We start from the raw sequence: 20,411 nt of genomic DNA, 5'->3' as shown, positions 1-20,411 counted from the left end.
TTCTTTGGAAACATTCTGATGACTTATGTGGAAAAGTAGCGCAGCATTTAAAAAAAAAAAACTCAGAACTGTATGCAGGGGAAGATAAAAGATACATGAAGTGTTTGTTCTAAGCGATACTATTCATTTAAAGATCATAATGTAACCCCACCCTAGCAATTATTGTGAAAAACAAGACAAATCTCCGTCTATAGCTTTCTGACACAGTCTTGATTTGAGAAACAAAATAAGCACATTACTGTTATAGTCTAATAGACTGCAAGCTGTTTTATTAGAGTCAGCTGAATCCCGTTTTGCATAAAAAAGAACTCTGTTTGCTATCAAGAACACATTTACATTAATATGACTTTGACAAAGTAAAATAAAATCGCATTAAGATGATGTAAGTAGATAAGACAATGAAATCTCTGTGAGAGAGTTTTGGCACACACTAATTACAGTCAAGTCCCTGCAGGAAAAGAACATATTTTTACACCAACTATCCATGTGTTTGAAAATGTGGAGAGCCTAAAATGCAAGCCTGGGTTCAGGTAGTTCCCGAATACATTGTGTTTCTGTGTTTCTGAAGTAGTAGTTGCTGTTATAGTTTTAAAGCAGTCTGCTGATAAATAACACTTTCATTTACAATAACACAGGCAAGTTTCTTTCTGAATACTAGCCTGTAATCATCCTGATTATTTTAAGGGACTTTCCAATATAGGGCAGCTGAAAACAAGGTTTTAGATTACATGGTAATTTAGGAATGCATGAAAAGCTAAGCAGTTACCATAATAGAGTTCTGGATAAACTTCATGGTTTTCAGAGCAAAACATAACAACATATGTTTTGTGATTTGTTTCAATGATTTTTCTATTTTTTTTGTTCAGGTTCTATCAAAATATTTGGAGGCCTCATCTGCGTACAGCGTTTTTATAACCTTATTTTGAAAACTTTGATGTGTCTCTTCTTGGTTCAGTCATTAAAGGAAAGGCAATGACGGATGATGATAATGCCTCGGACTTTATGACTAATCAGTTCGTGGCAGTGGCCATATTTCTTCCGTAGTAAAACTTTAATATTCCTTTGGCCTTGTATAGGCAAAAAAAAAAAAAAAATTTTTTTTTGGAACTTTGCTGCTCCAGCTACTTATTAAGTATTACCAAACAGTTATTGCACAAAAGTTAGCTCTCTGGTTTAACACCTGACAAAATGAAGCAACCAGCAAAGACAATCTCTCTCCTCTTTCTGGCTTCTCACCAATTTTGGCTGCCTTGTGATTGTGCATTTCTTCTCTTTTGAAAGGTAAGAATATGGTGGAAATGTATCCAAGTGGTAAAAATATGGAGAGGGAAGGAAGTCTATTAGAGATAAAATGGGCTGCCATTTGCATTTTCTCTTCTTGAATTATCTTTGTGCGGATGTAGTTTTTATGAGAAGGCTGATTTCGGCCTGGAGTACATCTTTGATATATTCTTGAAGTTGCAACAACAAACACCAGGTGTCTCCACTTAGCTGAGCTAAAGGTTCTGGAAAGAAAGGCCCCTTCTCCAGGAAAAGTTGAAGCAGCCTTCCCTTACCTAGTGTTCCTGGCTGCTTCCTGGAGAAGACCAGAAAGGCTGGCTAGAGGAGGGGAAGGGAATTATTGTTTCATGAGTTTTTAAGTGCAAGCTTGTTGACTCATATCTGATCTGTAAGGGAACATAATTTTGTGTGGAAGTCATGAAGAATAGGTGCCCTGGGAAATGTTGGTGTGCTGGGAAAGGAGTCCAGTGCACTAGGAAGCTGTGGGCCAGATTACATTTCTGATGTTCTCTGACAGAAACTCGCCATATTGGACAGCAAGAGGCTATTCATGGGTGGATGTGAACCTACTATTTTTGATGCACATCAACTCTGAGGGGATCATTTCCTTCAGAACAGTTAAACTGGAGACCCAGAAGCTAATATGCTGGTTTTGTGTCTACTAGTGGCTGATGCTTCCAATTCCAAATTGTGATTTCTGTGAACATTTATTCACATCTTTCACAATGTTTCTTCAATCTCTACGATGTGCCAGGTCTTGCCCTAAGCAATGAAAAACTAGACAAACCTGCTCTTTCATATGGTTTAAAGACTGTAGTTTTAAACATGCCTCTCCCATTTGATACCAAGGGTAACAACTGATGCCAGCGTTTCCCAAAATATGGCATTCCAAGGATGGTGAAAGGCATTATTTTGAGAAACATCTTCATATTTTTTATGCTCTGAAGCAACTGGGTTAAGAGTTACTTGATGGAAAACTTAACAACCCTATATGATTATTTGCATATGATTAATTTCCTTTTTAAGAGATGTGGTATTTCTGAAATGCTTTTGACCAAGGAATTATTCAAATTTTTTTCCAGGCACTTTATTTTTATTTATTTATTTATTTTTTGTTGTTTTTTTTTTTTTTTTTTTTGGTTTTTCTCCGGTACCGGGAACCGAACTCACGACCTTGCGCTTGCCAGGCAGGCGCTTTTGCCGCTGAGCTAAATCCCCAGCCCCAAGGCACTTTAAAAGAATGGAATATGGCACCATTACTCTAGAGAAATGCTGCAAAGATTTTAGTTGATTATATAATATTCATTATTCTTGTCAGGGTGTGCTATCCTTTTATTTTTTTAACATGGAAATTACCCAAGGCATAAGTGGATATCCTGAGAAAATTGAAAGGGAAACAATACTCTCAAAGTAATTCCTAGAAGCAAGTATTACTTTGATACCCAAACCAGAGAAAGACCCAACTGAAAAAGAGAACTATAGGTCAATCTCCCTAATGAACATAGATGCAAAAATCTTCAATAAGATACTGGCAAACAGAATGCAGCAAATCATCAAGAAGATTATACACCATGACCAAGTGGGATTCATCCCAGGGATGCAGGGATGGTTCAACATATGCAAATCAATAAATGTGATACACCATATCAACAGAGCCAAAGACAAAAATCTTATGATCATCTCAGTAGATGCAGAAAATGCATTTGACAAAATCTAACATCCAATCATGTTAAAATCCCTATAGAAAATTGAAGTAGTCTATATTCGATAAAAGCCATTTATGACAAACCAGCAGTTAACATTATACTAAACAGCGAAGAATTGAAAGCTTTCATTCTAAAATCAGGAATGAGAAAACAATGTCCACTATTACCACTCCTAGTCAATATAGTTCTGGAAACATTAGCCAGAGCAATTAAACAAGAGAAAAAAAAAAAAAAGTAAAGATAGGAAAGGAAGAAATTAAATTATTATTTACAGATGACAAAATACTCCACATAGAAGATCCCCAAAACTCCACCAAAAGACATTCAGATTTAATAACCCAATTTAGTTCAGTAGCTGGAACAAAGTCAACACTCAAAAATCAATAGCATTCCCGCATACAAAAAGCAATCTCACTGAGAGAGAAATTAGGGAAACCATGCCTTTCAAAATAGCATCCAAAAATAAGAAAGGAAATGCTTAGGAATCAATCTAAGAAAAGGAAGTAAAAGATCTTTACACTGAAAACTACAGTACTCTGAAAGAGAAGATTGAAGAAGATATCAGAAAATGGAAAGCTATCCCTTGTTCCTGGGTAGGAAGAACCAATTTAGTGAAAATGGCCATACTCTCAAAATTGTTGTACAGATTTAACGCAATCCAAATCAAAATACCATTAGCATACCTCACAGAACTAGAGAAAACAATCCTAAAATTCATTTGGAACCAGAAGAAACCTAGAATAGCAAAAATAATTCTAGGCAATAAAGGCAAGGCAGGGAACCTCACAATTTCTGACTGGAAATTATACTACAGAGCTACAAAAAACCACACACACAAGAAAAACAACAAAAAAACCAACAGCATGGTACTGGCAAAAAACTAAAAAGACCAGAGGGTCAGTGGAACAGATTAGAAGATACAGAAACAAATCCAAACACACTCAGTCATCTTATCTTTGACAAAGGGCCCAAACACATTCCCTGGAAGAGAGTCTTTTTAATAAATGGTGCTGGAAAAACTGGATTTCCACATGCCGAAGACTAAAACTAGATCCATGTCTATCACCATCCACTGAACTAAAATCAAAATGGATCAAAGATCTAAATGTTAAAGAAACACAAAATTGGTTGGAAGATAAAATGGAACTCTTGAGGATGTAGGTGTAGGCAAAGACTTCATGAGCAATACCACAAAGAATCAACAACTGGGATCTTGTCCTATTAAAAAAACCTTTTTTTACACAGCAAAAGAAACCACTAAAAGAGTGAAAAGGCAACCCACAGAGGGGGAAAATTTTAGTCTGTTGTTTCTCAGACAAAGGACTAATATCTAGAACATATAAAGAATTGAATAAAAATCAGACCCTCCAAATTTAAAGACTCAATCCAAAAATGGGCATCTGAGATGAATCATACTTCTCAGATGAGGCAGATATGGCCAATAAATATATGAAAAAATGTTCATCACCAATTATTCAAGAGATGCAAGTTAAAACAATGCTGAGACTCCATCTTACTCTAGAAAGAAGGGCTATCATCAGGAAATCAACCAATATCAACTGCTGGTGAGAAATAAGGAACCCTTTTCCACTGCTGATGGGAATGTAGACTGGCACAATTACTGTGGAAATCAGTATGGAGATTTCTGAAAAACTAGGATTAGAGGTCATATTTGACCAAGTTATTTCCCTTCTTGATATCTATGCAAAAGTATTAAAAGTGTCATACCACAGAGATATATGTGCACTTATATTTCTAGCAGCATGGTTTGTAATAGCTACATCTTGGAAACAACTGAAATGTCCATCAACTGATGAATGGATAAAAAGATTTTTCTTATGCAGTGGAATATAATTCTGCCATGAAGAAGGATAAACTTAACACATTTATAAGTAAATGGATGGACCTTGAGACCATACTCTTAAGTAAAATGAATCAGACACATGTGTAAATATTGCAGTCTCTCTGGTGTGAGAAACTGAAAATGTAAATGAGAACTGAGATGTATGGCAGATACTGTGAAATAGGGAGAAATTCAAAAGGAAAAGGGAACTAGGGATGGGGAGAGCAAAAGGGAGGAAGGGAAAAGAAGAAAAATGAGACAAGAAGGGTAAAATAGCAGTAAAGCATTGTAAATGAGGGGAAGAGGGATTGAAGGGAAGGGAGGGGAATGGGAAAAAATCAGGTTATACCCTGTACAGTACAAATTCCCTATGACGAATGTGATCATTATGTATATCTAAATGATACCAATAAGCTTAACAGTAATCATAATAATTTAAAAACTTAAAAAAATATACTTTGGAACGAATGCTTTGAGTTACGGACACTCAGAATTTGTCCTCTTTCTGAGGTGGACATCAGGTAAGAGCTAGAAGACGGAAGAAGGCAAAAAAGCCAGGAGTTGGAGAGCATCTGTCAAAGGCTGGAGTTTGCCGGGAGCGTGTGTCTGGAAAGCGATACTTGTTCCACTGTATAGGGAAGCTTCATCCCCCTCGGGTTCTGAGCAGCATGAAACGGCACTGTGGAAGATCGGTAAACTGAGACAGAACTTCTTGTCCCAGCTGTGTACCTAACTAGCTGGGCAACCTGGGATAATTCATTTACTGTTGGGGTATTTTCTGTTGTCCTAAGAATAAGTGTTGAATAACATTGAATCATTTAATCATCAAAACAATTTTTTGAGCTTTTTGAGGTAGGTTATGTTATTACCTGCACTTTGTGAATAAGGAACCTGAGTAACAGTGATTAAGAAACTTGCCCGAGGTCACAGATCTGAAAGTAAGGGAGCCAAGAATCTTGAATCACAATCTTGAATCAGGGGATCTTTCCAACATCTATTAGTCTGTGATTTTACAAAACTGACTTTTGTTATACTTTATAGCTGTTGGTATTGGGCAGAGAGTCCTCTAGGCAGAAATAACTTATCACTTAACTGATTTACTGAGCACATACTCTGTATCAGATATTAACCAAAGAGTATGGAGAATCCATAGGGAACAAGACAAAGTCTCTGTTCCCAGGAACTTATAGTCTAAAGGGGTTGAGAACCAGAGACAAATAGGCAGTTCATGCGTATAACAAAAATTTAATTGTCACTGACCCCTGTGTAGTGAATCTAATCTTCAGATTTAGTGATACAATTCACTACAAAAATGTTAGCAATAATATCCTTAAAGGTAGACTATCACAAAAGCCAAAAGCTAGAGATAGCCTATAAGCCAATCAAGTGATGATGGTTAAACTGTGGTATATCCACACAATGGAATATTACTTAGTTGTAACATGAATAAGACTTGAAAACATTATGTTAAGTGAAAGAAGCCAGACACAAAAAAGGCCATATATTATTCTACTTGTATAAAATGTTCACATTAGGCAATTCTACAGAGACAGAAAGCAAATTAGTGACTGCAAGGCCCTGAGGGGAGGAGTGACTAAATTACTGCGTACAGAGGGAGGAATGTTCTGTGATGGGAACACTGCATCGTGAATATACTAAATGTCACTAATGTGTACTTTATCACAATAAAACAATCCCTACTGTGTGAAGGTAGATAAAGCCAGGCTTATTTTTCTAATTTCAAGCTACTAAGCCACTTTTCATCACTTGCGTTGTGAAGCACTGGTCTCAGAACCACTGCGGTTATAAAGGCAAAGAGGATGTAATCCCTGACATTACAGATGTATAAGCTACTTATTGGCATGATAGAAAATCACATTGAATAATGATTCAGTATAAGCGAAAGACCCTTTGAATGGTAGAACAGGCAAAGTGCTGAGAGGTATTTGGCAGAAAGGAACAATTTATTGTCAAGATAGGTTATTAGACAGACTTCATGGAGGCAAAGGGTGTTCCAGTATATTGAAGGTCAAATAGAAATTTTGCAGAGAAGAAGAAAAGAACAGATGGGGCTCAAATACCCCACTGAAATGCACACAGCAGTACCAAGCAGAAAGTGAATCCTAGCTCTTCATCCTTCATCAGTGGGCTCAGTATTTGTGAATTTAAAAACTTGGTAGAGTTTATTTGCTACCCAAGCCAGCAGTGGGGCATGCTCACAGTCATTCATGGAAATACGGACAGAGGCAGTAAGCTTGCATTGCCTAATGCGTATTCCTAGCCAAGGTTTACCAAGGTAACAAGTGTTCTTTTTGCAGTTTTGTGCTTTTTGTTGATGATTTCACCGTTCCAAATGGCCCTTGTGAACAGTGTTGAAGTTCTGTCCAGTGTTCCTGAGAGGAAAAAAGTCAAAGTACCTGATGGAGGAAGCACATTTGAGGCTTTTGGTTAGAGGTTCAGTGTTAATGAGTAAATAACGCATATTTCATTATGGTGCTTATTCTTTTTTCTTGTCGACAAAGAAAATCTTATCCATATTATTTGAGAAAAGCAGTTTACTAAGCCATGCAGACTTACCCAGTGTCTCTGGGGAAGGCTTTTTGACACAGCGTGGGACCTGGTGGCAAAAGAGTTGACTCAGCCTTTAGAGTCCTTAAGTCCAGTGACTTGGAGGGATTTTCATTTGCTCACTGACGACTGTCCAGAGTCATATGGCCTTGCATGTTGGAGCAAAACAGCGCTGCAGAGCTCTACTTTGGCTCTCATGAGTCCCCCGGGTCACATTCCCTGAAAGCAAAGAAGTCTCCTTTAATGACTTGAGAGGTCTCAGTTTAGCTTCCTTGAAGTTCCTGGATAAGACTTAGGGCTTGGCAGCCTCTCAGAGGCAGGCTTCATTCAAGGACTGTGGGCACTCAGCTTGATAGCGAGGCTTCCAGGACAGAAGGAGGAGGAGGATGTGGCAATACAGTCCTGACAAAGATTTGCTTGGCTCAGAACTGCCCTTCAGAAAAGTTGCTGGTAAGACTGAAGCAAGGGAAGGAAGGGAGGAGAGAGTAGACATTCAGACACAGCCCACTGAAGACAAATCTCAAGGGTCACATTTCCTCCCTTGCTCCTGCTCCCCTCTGACCAAGCAGGAGAGGTAGAAAGTTGGAGGTGCTATAGAAAGTTGTGAGAATGTGGGCCTGGCTTCTTTTTGAAAAGGAGGACCTGGACAGTTTGCTGGTTCACTGACTGTTCCCGTACTGTCTGCAGCTATCTCGGTTTCTCTCTTTGTCTGACCACATATCACACAGCCTTCAGAGTGACCTACTTCCATAAGCCCTTCTGAGCCTCTGTCAGCTTTGATGATCACCTGGTCTTCTCCTTTTGTCTGTAGTTACAAATTTCTCCTTTTTATAAGGACAATTATAAGGCACAATCTGCTCCCATATGACCTCATGTTAACTAATTATATCTGCACAAACTTACTTTGAAATATGATCGTGTTTTGAGGTATTGAGGGGTCAAACTTCAACATACGCATTTTGGGTAGATACTGTCCAACAGAAGCCATGGTGGGAAAGGACAGGTGAGATTTAGCAAGGTGGGTCCCCAGGGAAATGGGCCAGACCAGAGAGCTAGGTGCAGAGCAGGAGGAGCCGGACTTGACATTTTACATGGGACGAAGACTGTTTTAGAAGCCAGGGAGAACACAAGCACACTTGGAGTGGAAGCAAGTGAGGGTGACTCAAGTCTCTGGAATTGAGTTGTAATAGTGTCAGATGGCATTTTAGGTCTCTGACACCAGCCGTGACACAGAAGGTGGGTTGGAAGTGTATATTGTAGAGGCATGAGAAGGGACTAGATTACAGTGAGAGTGGACTGAAAGACTATGAGAGATTTTAAGGAAAAAATTCACAAATACTGTATATGTGTGTGCATGTACATATCAAAATCTTACTATGACATATATTGAGTTTGAAATGATGTTTTACATCTAAGAAGACATGCTATATTCACAGGTCAGCAAATTTCCTTAAAAGATCAGCTAGTGAATATTTTAGGGTGTGTAGGCCACATCAGCTCCACTGTAAAGATCAGCTCTGCTGTTGTATCAGGGAAGCAGACCTATGTAATAGGACAACAAATGGGTGTGGCTACATTCTGACAAAACTCTTCTTTGCAAAAGCAGGCAGTTTGCTGGATTTGGTGGAAGGGTACAGTTTGCCAACCTCTGCTCTTGAGAATCAGAAATCAGATACAACCATAGATTAAAAAGAGAAGGGACATACATCTTTAATTTTTGTTTTTGACATTTTGATTATTTTGTTATTTTACCCATCTTTTCATTAGTGTATGTTTGCAATGCATAATCACTATATTCACCTTGGGTAGTTGGTACATAGATATATATTATATATATAATCTTGATCATTTTTCCTCCCCTCCCACCTCCGTCTCTCACTTCCTCCCCAGGTCCTAAAAAGAGACGCATTATGGAAGTCATTTAAAGGCAAATTCTGTATAGTCTTTTAGAATGATGAATGCTCAGTATTCAGTGGGAAGCTTAGTACCAACTGAGAATCATCCACGTGTAGCAGTCACTTTGAGAATCACTCTGTGCTAAGTGGGCTCGCAGCCACTCTCCCTTTCGGAGGAGGATGACTCATTTTACAGACAAGCAAACTCAGGAGATATTCAGGAAGGCAACTTGGAGGTGCTAAACTTTCTTTCTAAGTAAGAGATTTACTTAAGTGCTGCCTGGAGGGCTTCCTTCTCGGCAAGGATATTAGCTAGGCCGGAGAGTTCTATAAGGCAATGCGAGTTTATTATCTGCTTATATGTTGTCAAAGTCTTAACTTTGTTCTCGGTTAACAGTCTTCGGGGCAACTGCCCCCTGTTCTTGTTAGAAGGTCCTGAAACTCTGTAATAGCCACATGGCTATAATTTAAGGTTTGTGATGTAATTTAACCTCAGTTTATCTAGATCACTTCTATTTTTTCCCATGATCAATTTGACTGCTGAGCCTCTTGCAGGATCTTTCTTGTGGAATCTAAGACAAATATTGGTCTGTTTTCTAGAACTGCTAAAAAAAAAAATGAGTGTGGATTTTTGAGAGCCATACAACTAATTGTCTTTCCTTTTGTGATAGGGCTTCTAAGGGAACTCAGAACTGTGTTTAGTGTGCAAAAACACAAACTCCTACCTCTCTCATTCATATGTTTTTCAGAGTGAGCCACTTTTTTCATTCTCATTTTATTAATTTTCATTTTCTTACCATGAACAGTTTCAAATACCTCTTGGAGAAAGGCAAGTGTTTAAAAAGGTTAAATTTAATTGATTCAGAATCAAGATGGAGAGCCAGTGAATCACGATAGCAACCCAAATTCCATTAGGCTCAGGAAAAAAATGTTGAAAGACTCTATGATTAAGAGCAGATATTTACTTGGGTGACTCTTAGAGGACTTAATGTTTGCTCTGTGATGGCAAATTATTACATGTCTGATGAGTGAGCTGCCTAAATGGGTCATTATGCACATTTGCCTTAAGCCTTATGCCGGGGCATGGGGGAGGTACTGATAACAGGGAACAAGCATAAGGTTTGGAAACAGGAGATCTAAGGACTTGTTTCAACTCTGCCACTAAGTACTCAGGTGAAGACACCGGAAGTCAAGTGGGTGAATTTCAAATCCTTTTTAAACATAACCCTCTTTCTAACCCATAGCTTACCTGGTGTTCTCTGCCACTCAAACTTTTTCATGGTTCCTTAAGTTAGCCTTATTTTTCCAGGAAGACTGTGGAGACTGGCTCTATTTAGGCTAGGCTTCATGTCAATTTATTTTTATTTATGTTCACTGAATTATAGAAGTCATCATAATCCAAATAGATATGAGGTGTTTTGCAATAATAAATACAATAAGATAAATAAATGTAAACTAAATGGTAGAAGAAAAGATTTATGCAGACAAAATATACAAACTAGAAAGATGAGAAGGCAGGCGGGCACCTGTAGAATGAGACACTGGCATCCCTGTGTCTGTAGAGAGTACACTTGCTTCTGCACAAACACAGATTGCCTTGGAAACTGAAGCAAAGTGGAATAAGAGTATGAAGAAATCTTTTTGTCTTAAATTAAATTTAACCACCACATGATAGAACTAAAGCAGGAATTGATTGAGTATTCAGAGTCAGGTGCTGATCAATGATCTACAAAGTTGTTTATTGAATATGGTGCCTTGAAATCCTTTCAGTTCTTCCTTTCAGAGCTTCCAGTTCCATGGAAGTTCAGGAGAGATTTGAGATAGTGGGACAATGGAAAAGAGATACTTTGTTTCAGAAAGACATGTTCCCCTGAAAAGATGTTTGGACACGTGGTGGCTGCCCATGATTCCACAACTGTGAGGGGTCCCTGGGGCCACAGTGACAGAAGTGAAGAACAAGGTGAAGAAGGTTGGGGAATTTGGAAAGCAGCACTTAGGAAAGTAGTGTGCAATGGAGTAATGCAGGTGACTATTGTTTATGGAGAATATTTTCTGGTGAGTATTTCATAGAGAAAGTTCTCAAATGCCACAATACACTTATAGGAAAGAGTTATGTAGCAAGAGGTCACGGAAGATAGCAGAGAAAATTTGAGGCTATGAAAGTTGATAGAATTGCCATTAATACTTCATTCATTTAGCAGATATTTATAGAGCTCTTACCATGTACTACATAGATACCATGCCAATTACTGTAGAGAATGGAAACTAGGGACCAAATTAGGAGTAATACACCATATCTGTCTTTCAGAAGCTCATATACTAGTGGTGCTATGACTCAAAATAAATCTTACCAATTTTTAAAAAATATTTACTTAATACCTATGATATACCAAGTCTAGGATTAAGTGCTAGTATACAATGAAGAGCTAGAATGAACATGATCTGTTTTGAAATGTTAGATTAGAGAGCTGTAAACCAGGAGTATATTTTTCTTTTCTCTGTCTCAACTGAGAACATAAAGGCTGACTGCTAAGAACTGCAGAAATTAAACAAAATTGGGAAGCATCCAAGTAGCATATAACAAAACAATAGGAAGAGAACCAGCCTCACAGCTTAGAAGTTTTCTTTCTCTCTGGGAGAATGGTAGAATTATAATTAGATATTTATCTAATTTTACCTAAATAGTAAGATTTTCTTCATTCTGAGGATTGATATTGTTGGTCATCTAAAATATTGACCTAGTATCAAGAGACAAAAACTGGAAAAAAAATCTGGATTTCCAGAGATAGCAGATATCTAACATATGAGGTGTTATCAAAAGTCTGTGTTTGAAATTTAAAAATTTTTAATACATTAAAGAGACACTGCCATTATTTCCCCTGGACATCCCCCTCACCTTGATGCTGTGGTTCTTGCCGCTTTCTGAAGCAGTTCTGGAAGGGTCCTTCTTTGAATGTCATTAACTGCACTGTTGTGGCTGCCTTCATGACCTGAATTCATTCAAAACCTTTACCTTTCATGGCCATTTTGACTTTCAGGAGGAGCCAGAAGTCATATGGTGCTAGACTGGTGACTAAGGTGGGTGATGGTACAGTGTAATGTTTTTATTTGACAGAAATTGCGGCAAACATTTTCAATCGATTTAGCACATCAAGACATCCACAAAAAGATACAAGAGAGGACTTTAGAACTGCTTTGCAACATGACAAGAATGATTGGATAAGTGTGTTTAAGTGAGGAGGTGTATTCTGAGAGTGATTAATGGCAGCGTATCTTTTAGTATAACATTTTAGAAAAAATTTAAACATTCATGGTATTTTTCCATCATCCCTTGTATTTTACAATAGTTCCTGTCCAATGTCCACAGTCCATAGTACCAATGGATAACAGTATTTCCTGCTCTGCCTGAATGTGTCCTCAAATTCTTCTCATTCTAGTGTAATAAGTGACATAAGATGAGGTCTGTTTGCCCTATGAAAGGCATGCAGCCCCTCCAACCTGTCACTGAATACTTGAGCTTTTTATGGGCTTTTTCCTTGACTCCCTATTACATTCTCTTTTCAAAGTTTGGTTGAAATTGCCAACAGCTGTTGAAAGATAGTGACAATATGTTGTGACTAAAGAATTTCACAATGTTAGAAAACGACAGCATAATTTTAATTTTATATAGTATGTAGTAATATAAATACTTTAATGTAACTGCAATAATTTTATTATAGTCATCATTAATACCTGGCATGAATTAACACATGTAATCTCTTATGCAGCATATTATGTGCTTGTACAGATTTTTAAAAATTTCGTCTTCATGGTAACACTGTGATGTAGCTGCCGCTATTGTCTCCTGAAATTCAGTCGCCCACCAGTAGTGAGTAGTAGAACTTGAATTCAAATATTCACCATGTGTCTGATCCCACGTCTGAATGAAGCTTGAGTCCGCCTGCCATCAGAAACGTCAGCACATCATTCCAGGGATGTCAGGCTATTCCTCCCAGTGGAGGAAAGGGTGACAGAAATCACTCTTTCTTTCTAAAATCCAAGTAATAATCTGGATTTTCAGGACAAAGGATAGAGTTGGACAAGCCCTTAAACTCATGTTCTATTTTCAGAGTCTAACAGAGGAATCAAGAAGATGCAGTGTGCTCGTCCCAAAGGTGTCTCAGAGGGTCAGTGGCTGGTCTGGCTCAGCAACATTCTTCTCTGGCCTATCCATCCCCACCCGTGGCTGTCACTGGGACACAGCAGCTGACACAGAGTACCTGGCTTTGGGAAGGGAAGGCGAGGCAGTACTTGGACTGTTATGTATTTTTCTTTATTACGACTGTCTGTAAGCAGATGAGAATTTAAATTTTTGTATTGCAGCATGCTCATTCTAGGGTAAAACACACAAGAATCCGAGGCAAGAGTTAGAAGCAAGAAGCAGTAGACAGTGCTGTGGGTTGGGAGTGGTTTGTCCCTGGGGGTCCATGTGTTGGAGGCTGAGTCGTCAGTGTAGTGGGCTTATGGCAGTGGACCTTTGAGAGGCAGAGCCAGGGAACGTGCTGATGCCAGGGGGCTTCTGCTCTCTGCAGGAGTGCTGGTCTCCTGCAGTGACTTCGCACTAAGGTGAGCTGTTGTGTGACAAACCTCGCCCCTGAGCTGTTCTCTGACCACCTAGTTGTAGATATGATCTCTTCCTTCCGCATGCACTCCTGCTGTTGTGATGGTGTTTTCTATAGAGTCCTTACCAGGGCCCCACTTATTCTAGTATGATGTCTTTGGACCTCCAGACTTGTGAGCAAAATAAGCCTCTTTTCTTCATAAGCTTATTTAACTTAAAGTATTTTGTAATAGTAACAGAAAATGGTCTAATACACACACAGGATTAAAAAATAAGTATTCCTAAATAATTAAGAGTTGACACTAAAGAGAAAAAACACATTTTCTGAACAAGTATTCAGTGTTAAGATGCTGATTGCTTGAGTTAATGCAGGAAATAGAAATAACAATACTATTTCTTGAGCTCTTATTATAGGTCAAATGGAATTTTAAGTAAGTGTGTGACTATATATACATATATACATATATATATAATAACTGGGGAAACTAAGGATCATAGAGGTTAAATCTTTAGCCTAAGGTAACACAGCTATAAATGGTCAACTCAGGTCAAACCAAGCTTTCTTTACAAGAGAGGCTCTTAATTTACCGAATTAGACCTCTGTGAGAAAGGTCTATGAATTATCAAGCACCAAAGAGTGAATTTGCCACAAAGCTAGTTAAACTTAGGTGTCAGAGTAGCTTACTTGTACTTCCTTTCCAAACCCCGAGGGGCCCCGTTAATTTTTTACTTAGAACTCTGTATTCTTTTACTTAACCATTCTTACCCCCTTTTCCAGGGAAATTATATAGGCCTTGGGTCCCACAAAAATTGGATCTGCTCCCGAATGCACCACATTACTTTAAATTAAGTGATCCCATGGTCCTCCAACATTCTCCTCTACCACTCTACAATGGAGTGTTATAGAGCTTTATCATCTATTCATGTGCCTTATCATCTATTCATGTCAGTGTCATTCATCCAATTTTCCAATGTTTTCCTTCTTTGGAATCTTGATTTTTATTTTGCTTTCTTTGATACCAGAAGCTGTGTTGCGGGCCAAAGTCTTCCAGTCACTCAGACAAATGTGTTCATCTTTTCTTCCGCATTTCATGTGACATCTCTAATGTGTTTGTAACCCCTTGTGAGAACGGCCAATCTAAATATAGTCAATGCAGTCAAGGAAAAGGGCCAGATTTTAAACAAACAGCCATGAATTCTGTATTTACATGTCATGCTCTGCAGCCATCTTGAGTGAGTCACGATTATGCATTTAGATCAAGCTACAAAGAGCATCCTGTTTTGTTAATTTGGGACCCTTGGGAAGAGCAAAATATTTCTAGTCAAATATCTTCAAAGATTCTGTACTCTTTAAAGTAAAATACCTTGGTAAATCATTAATAGTTCTTGAGTGGCTACACATTCAGGACAAGAATATGTTCATGCTGCGTGAACTGTGTTTTTAAAGCTGTAACAATGTAGGGCATGTGATTAAAAAGAGATTCAGCAAGCACTTAAAGCACTGAATTACTGTAAAGCTTGATTAGGAAACTAATTTGAGCCATTTACATATTGGGATAAGAATGATAGGATATTTATTATTATCCATAAAAATAAACCCAAGTAAATGTAAGGGACACTATGTTATTGTTATTATTATTATCATTGTTATTGATTTAGTGGTGGGAATTGAACCCAGCGTCTCACACATGCTAGGCAAGTGCTCTGCCACTGAGCTACATCTCCACCCTAGAAGAATTAGTTTAAATCAGAATCACACCCGTAATGAGCTAAGTGACTCCAGACAATGCTGTGGCAGCTAATGATGGTGATGATAGTCACAACAAGAGTCAGTGCTCTTGCTTCCTATTTCAGCAACTGCGCTAAGCACTACTATATTTCCATACCACATCCAACCTTACAACTCTATCATTGTCCCCATTTTCAGACGAGGAACCTGAGCCCCAGAAAAGTTGAGCACCTTGCTAAAGTCTCTTGGTACATCATGGACCTGGTATTTGAGCAAAGTCTGTTAACTGGAGAATCTCAACTCCTAACCACTTTGTGTGCTCTTTTGCCTCTATGGGGCTTTGTTTCCCATTAGCACAAGGAGGGGCGTGGCCTCTCCTATCTCTGCTGTTTTTTTTTTTTCCCCTGTAGCTTTACAGTTGGCAGCAAAAGAGCTCTTGGTTTTTTACTAATATGTTTGTTTTTCTAATTGATCTCTACCAGCTCAGGGTAATTAAAAGCCTACAGATCTTACATTTCCCAAACAAACAGAAGCTTGCCTGTTCACTGCCTCTCTTGGTGCCCAGGGCATTGATAATGCATAGCACTGATGTCAAAAGCCAAAGTTATGTGGGAAGGAGCAAATTCCATGTGAACAGAAAAAAGGAGTAAGTGCCTAAGTGTACTCCACATTCTGCTTATTTACCAACAGCACTGAATGTTGACCTGATTTATCAATAACCTCAGATGATCTGTTGGTAAATAGTACTCTGCAGTCGAGGTAAATATATAGTAGAATGAGGAAATATAAAAATGCAGACTATCACCCCGCAGCTTGCCATGCAGGTAACTATTTATTATGACCATAATATCAGAAATAGCAATATGAAAAAATGCTCAGTCTTTTTGGATTAAGATGTTATCATGGAAGAGTCCTTCCAGTACAGCCCTAGTTACCATGGGAATTATGACGCAGTATGTTCTGAATTCTTGACATTACTGGACTATGAGTATTTACTTAGATTTTGTGTAAAGATCTACGCCAGAATAGAGGCAGAAACAGACCAGGACTTCCTACCAGGAGTAAGGATGAGACATCTCGTATTGTAGCCTGGGTTCTTCAAGAATAGTCTGTCAAGAAGGAGGGCCTTATTCATTTCCTGCAGTTACCAAGTACTTCCTTTTTCACTTTATGTTAGGTACCATTGGTACTGTTAAAATAAAGTACAAAGAGACCTTCCTTTCAGGGTGTCTTACAGTGAGAGAGAAGAGGTGCATAAAAATCTATCTGTCTGCTTAGTATGGCACACAATTTTTTCTCTAACTTGTCTTATTTTTATAAAAAGATGGCATTGCAGGTAGGCCTTTAGGGAAAATAATTTGTTTTTTTTTTTTTTTTTTGGTTTTTCTCCGGTACTGGGAACCGAACCCACGACCTTGCGCTTGCCAGGCAGGCGCTTTGCCGCTGAGCTAAATCCCCAGCCCCTAGGGAAAATAATTTGGATACCTAGAAATTGCATTGAAGTTGGAAAGGATGCCAATGTAGGAGGAGAGATGATATGAGGCAAAAGTGGGAATAAACTGAGCCTAAGGTAAGGGCATTTTTCCTTTATAGTATCAATATAGTTGTCATTGTTTGTGTGATTATTTGCTTACTGGCCATCTCTTCAGACTGGCACGTCAGGTCCCCAAGAGCGAGGATCAGTTCTTTCCTGTTGGCTGATGTATGTCAAGTACCCACGGCTGGATAGAGAGAGAGGGGGTGATCAGTAAACATACATCATGTAAAGGGAAGAAGGAAAGTTTGGAAAAGGACTGGTTGTGAGTGGAGAAATACAGAGCATGGAAGACATAATATTTTATTTATCCAGAGAATTAGTCAAGCCTTTATAGAAAAAAAGAAAACCCAATCTGGGAAGACAGCAAAAATTAAACAAAGCAGACATTAAGATTGGGCAATAGAGATCAGATGGAGACAATTTAATTCAATTTATGTATGAACCAGGCATTATGGAATGGGAAATGTAAGAGAATGCAAAAGAAAAATCAAGATCAGCTCCAACAGATTTTAAAGGGGAAAGATTCGTGTTTTGGGTAAATAATAACTTTGTAGGAGAGGCAGTGATTCAAGTAGAACATGAATAATGGGGAGGGAATTTCTAGAATAGAATGGAGAAAAGGACATTCCAATTAAGAAAAAAGAGGTGGGACAAGAAATAGCATTTGTGAAGAATCCGTGTGCCAAGAAATTTGGTATGTGCTTCACTTACATAATTTTATTTATTCTTTTCTGATCAAAGGGGCAAGATTATAAGTTAGGAAATTCACCTTTGCAATTGTTATACTTATCCCCCAATGACTCACATTTTCAGAGGGGGGGATTTTGTGAGATAATTTCCTCATGGAGGTGTTTCACTCATCAGTGGAATGCTGGTAGGATGCAGGGCCTCATTAGGGTTTATATCTAGATGTCCCCTCAAAGCCTAATGTACTCATAGGTGGGGCTTCGGTGGGGGTGACTGGGTCATGGGGACGTGATATCAATGGTTCAGTCCACTGATATGTTTATAGCTAAGTGTGATGCTGGGAGGTGAAGTTTGGCCAGAGGAGGTGGGTCTCTACGGTGTAGCCCAAAACATTATACGTCCCTTCCTCCTCCCTTGAGCATGCTCTGCTTCCTGCTGCTGCCATGGCTCTCTGCCATGTCATCCAGCTTGAGAGACAGTTGAGACTGTGGACTAAAACCTCTACAAACTGTAAGCCAAAATAAACCTCTCCTTAACTTGTAGGTGTTGAGTGTTTGGTCTCACAGGTGAGAAAGTAACTAAAACAGAGTTCATTAGAAGAGGTTTGTTTCCTGGGAGTGTGACCCGGAAGCATATATGATATGTCCTTTCTGCAGCGCCTCCCTTTGCTTCCTGGCTACTGTGTTGTGAGGAGCTTCCTTCCTCCAGACCCTTGCACCATGCCATTGCTGCCTTGGAGCCAGCTGGCTATGGGTTGAATCCTCTAGAAACTGTGAGCCAAAAATAAATGTCTTGCCCTTTAAATTGTGGGTGCTGGGTATTTTGTTTCAGTGACAGGAAAGCTGCTAAGATATCAGGAGAACTGTGACTTCAATCTAGGTCTCTCTGGTTCTAATCTGGCAAGAATAATGACAATAGTTAATATTTATTAAACAATTTTTTATGCATTTGGGAAACTACATCCTTCATGAGTCAACTCAAGTATTCCCTCCCTGATATATTTCCCTACAAAGCTCTGCAAGTGCTCTGTTATGCCTGAGAGTATGCATCTCATCACATCACAGTTGTCCAAGGTCGCCTATCTGGAAGACCCAAGGTGGTGAACCTGATGAATCGAGGACCTGAATGTATACATTACTTTCTGCCAGTGGAACTGTAGGTGCCACTTCTTGGTGTGACCAACAATGAATTCAAAGTTGTAATTGGAATTATTGATGAACGGAATCTGAATTAAATGGCTATGCCCTAACTGCAAGGGAGACTGGGCAAGCGAGTTTCTGGTATCAATGTTGTAGTGAGGTAGACTGAGAAAGTGGGGAGTCTCTTGCCATTGTGTGGGTGTTGACATGAGCTAAATCACCACTGAAGTATATCTGAGTAAAAATTAGATGCTGGCTTGAGTTTGGGTTATGGATAGAGGAGGACTCAGCAGAGTAGCCACTATCGGGTTACTGCCCTAAACTCAGCACGGACATCACTGCTGGGACACAAGACACACAAACACTTAGAAACTCAAAAATCTTTAATAGTTATCTAAATATGCAACAGAAGATAATTAGTACATTAAACTGGTGACTTCAGAGCTGTTCTTTCTTAGGAAGAGGTTAATTTTAAGTCAAGTTGATAAAGAGGAATTCACACTTGAAAGCTCAGCATTCTGAGAGGCTGAGGCAGGAGGAGTGTAAGTATGAGTCAGCCTGGTCAACTCAACAGTTTAGTAAAACCCTGTCTCAAAATTTAAAAAAAAGACGGGATATATCTCAGTGTGAAAGCCCTGGGCTCAATCCCTAGTGTGGAAAAAGGGAAAACTGAGTAATGCAGTAACTGATATATACCTTTGGTGTGATTTCTGCAGGGGGTAGGGGAATGGCAGATGTGGAAGCAAGAAAATAAAGCTTGCCACATATATGCATTTTATCTCACTGATTTCCTCCTTTATAGGGTGTCAACAGTATCATTTCTTTCTGTAGGTAGGGTCAGGATTAGACTAGACCTCTTCCAATTGACACTTCAGTGGAGGGGCATACCTACCTAGACTGTGAATTTTTGGGATTTTAATCCATGCATTCTCACCATTCAGCCAAACCTGGGACAGGTCCGCTCCCAGAGTCATCAGACTTTAAATGGGGGGTATATTTGAGTGGCCTCTGGGGAAGGGATCATCATGGATGAGAGTGTTTCTCCATTTGGTAAGTGATGTAAGCTCCAGCTTTGATTAGATATAAATATAGATCTGTTCCCTGGCTCCATGTGGCCTCCTGAAATTTTCCTATTCATAAATCCTTTTTTGTTACCAGCCACTCACTTTCATGGTGTGAACTGAGGAAGGAGCACTCTCTTCCCAGGGTATAGCTCCAGTTCTGCCTCAGTGTAGTTCCTCGGTGGGTACAGAAACCAAACCCCTTGGACTGGATGTTACTCTACTAAGTTCAGTACTCAGGAAGTTACATTAAGTTACAAAATATATCCATGTCAACAGTCATTTAGTTGGTTATTTGTTAGACACATTTATGGATCCACAAGACCTGCTACTTCAGGAAACAAGAACAGAAAGGAAGGGAAGAA

This window comes from Chinchilla lanigera, unplaced genomic scaffold, assembly GCF_000276665.1.
Source record: "Chinchilla lanigera isolate Chin_1 unplaced genomic scaffold, ChiLan1.0 scaffold00024, whole genome shotgun sequence".
Taxonomy (NCBI): domain Eukaryota; kingdom Metazoa; phylum Chordata; class Mammalia; order Rodentia; family Chinchillidae; genus Chinchilla; species Chinchilla lanigera.
The sequence above is the reverse complement of the archived record's forward strand: the minus strand, read 5'-3'. Positions refer to the sequence as shown.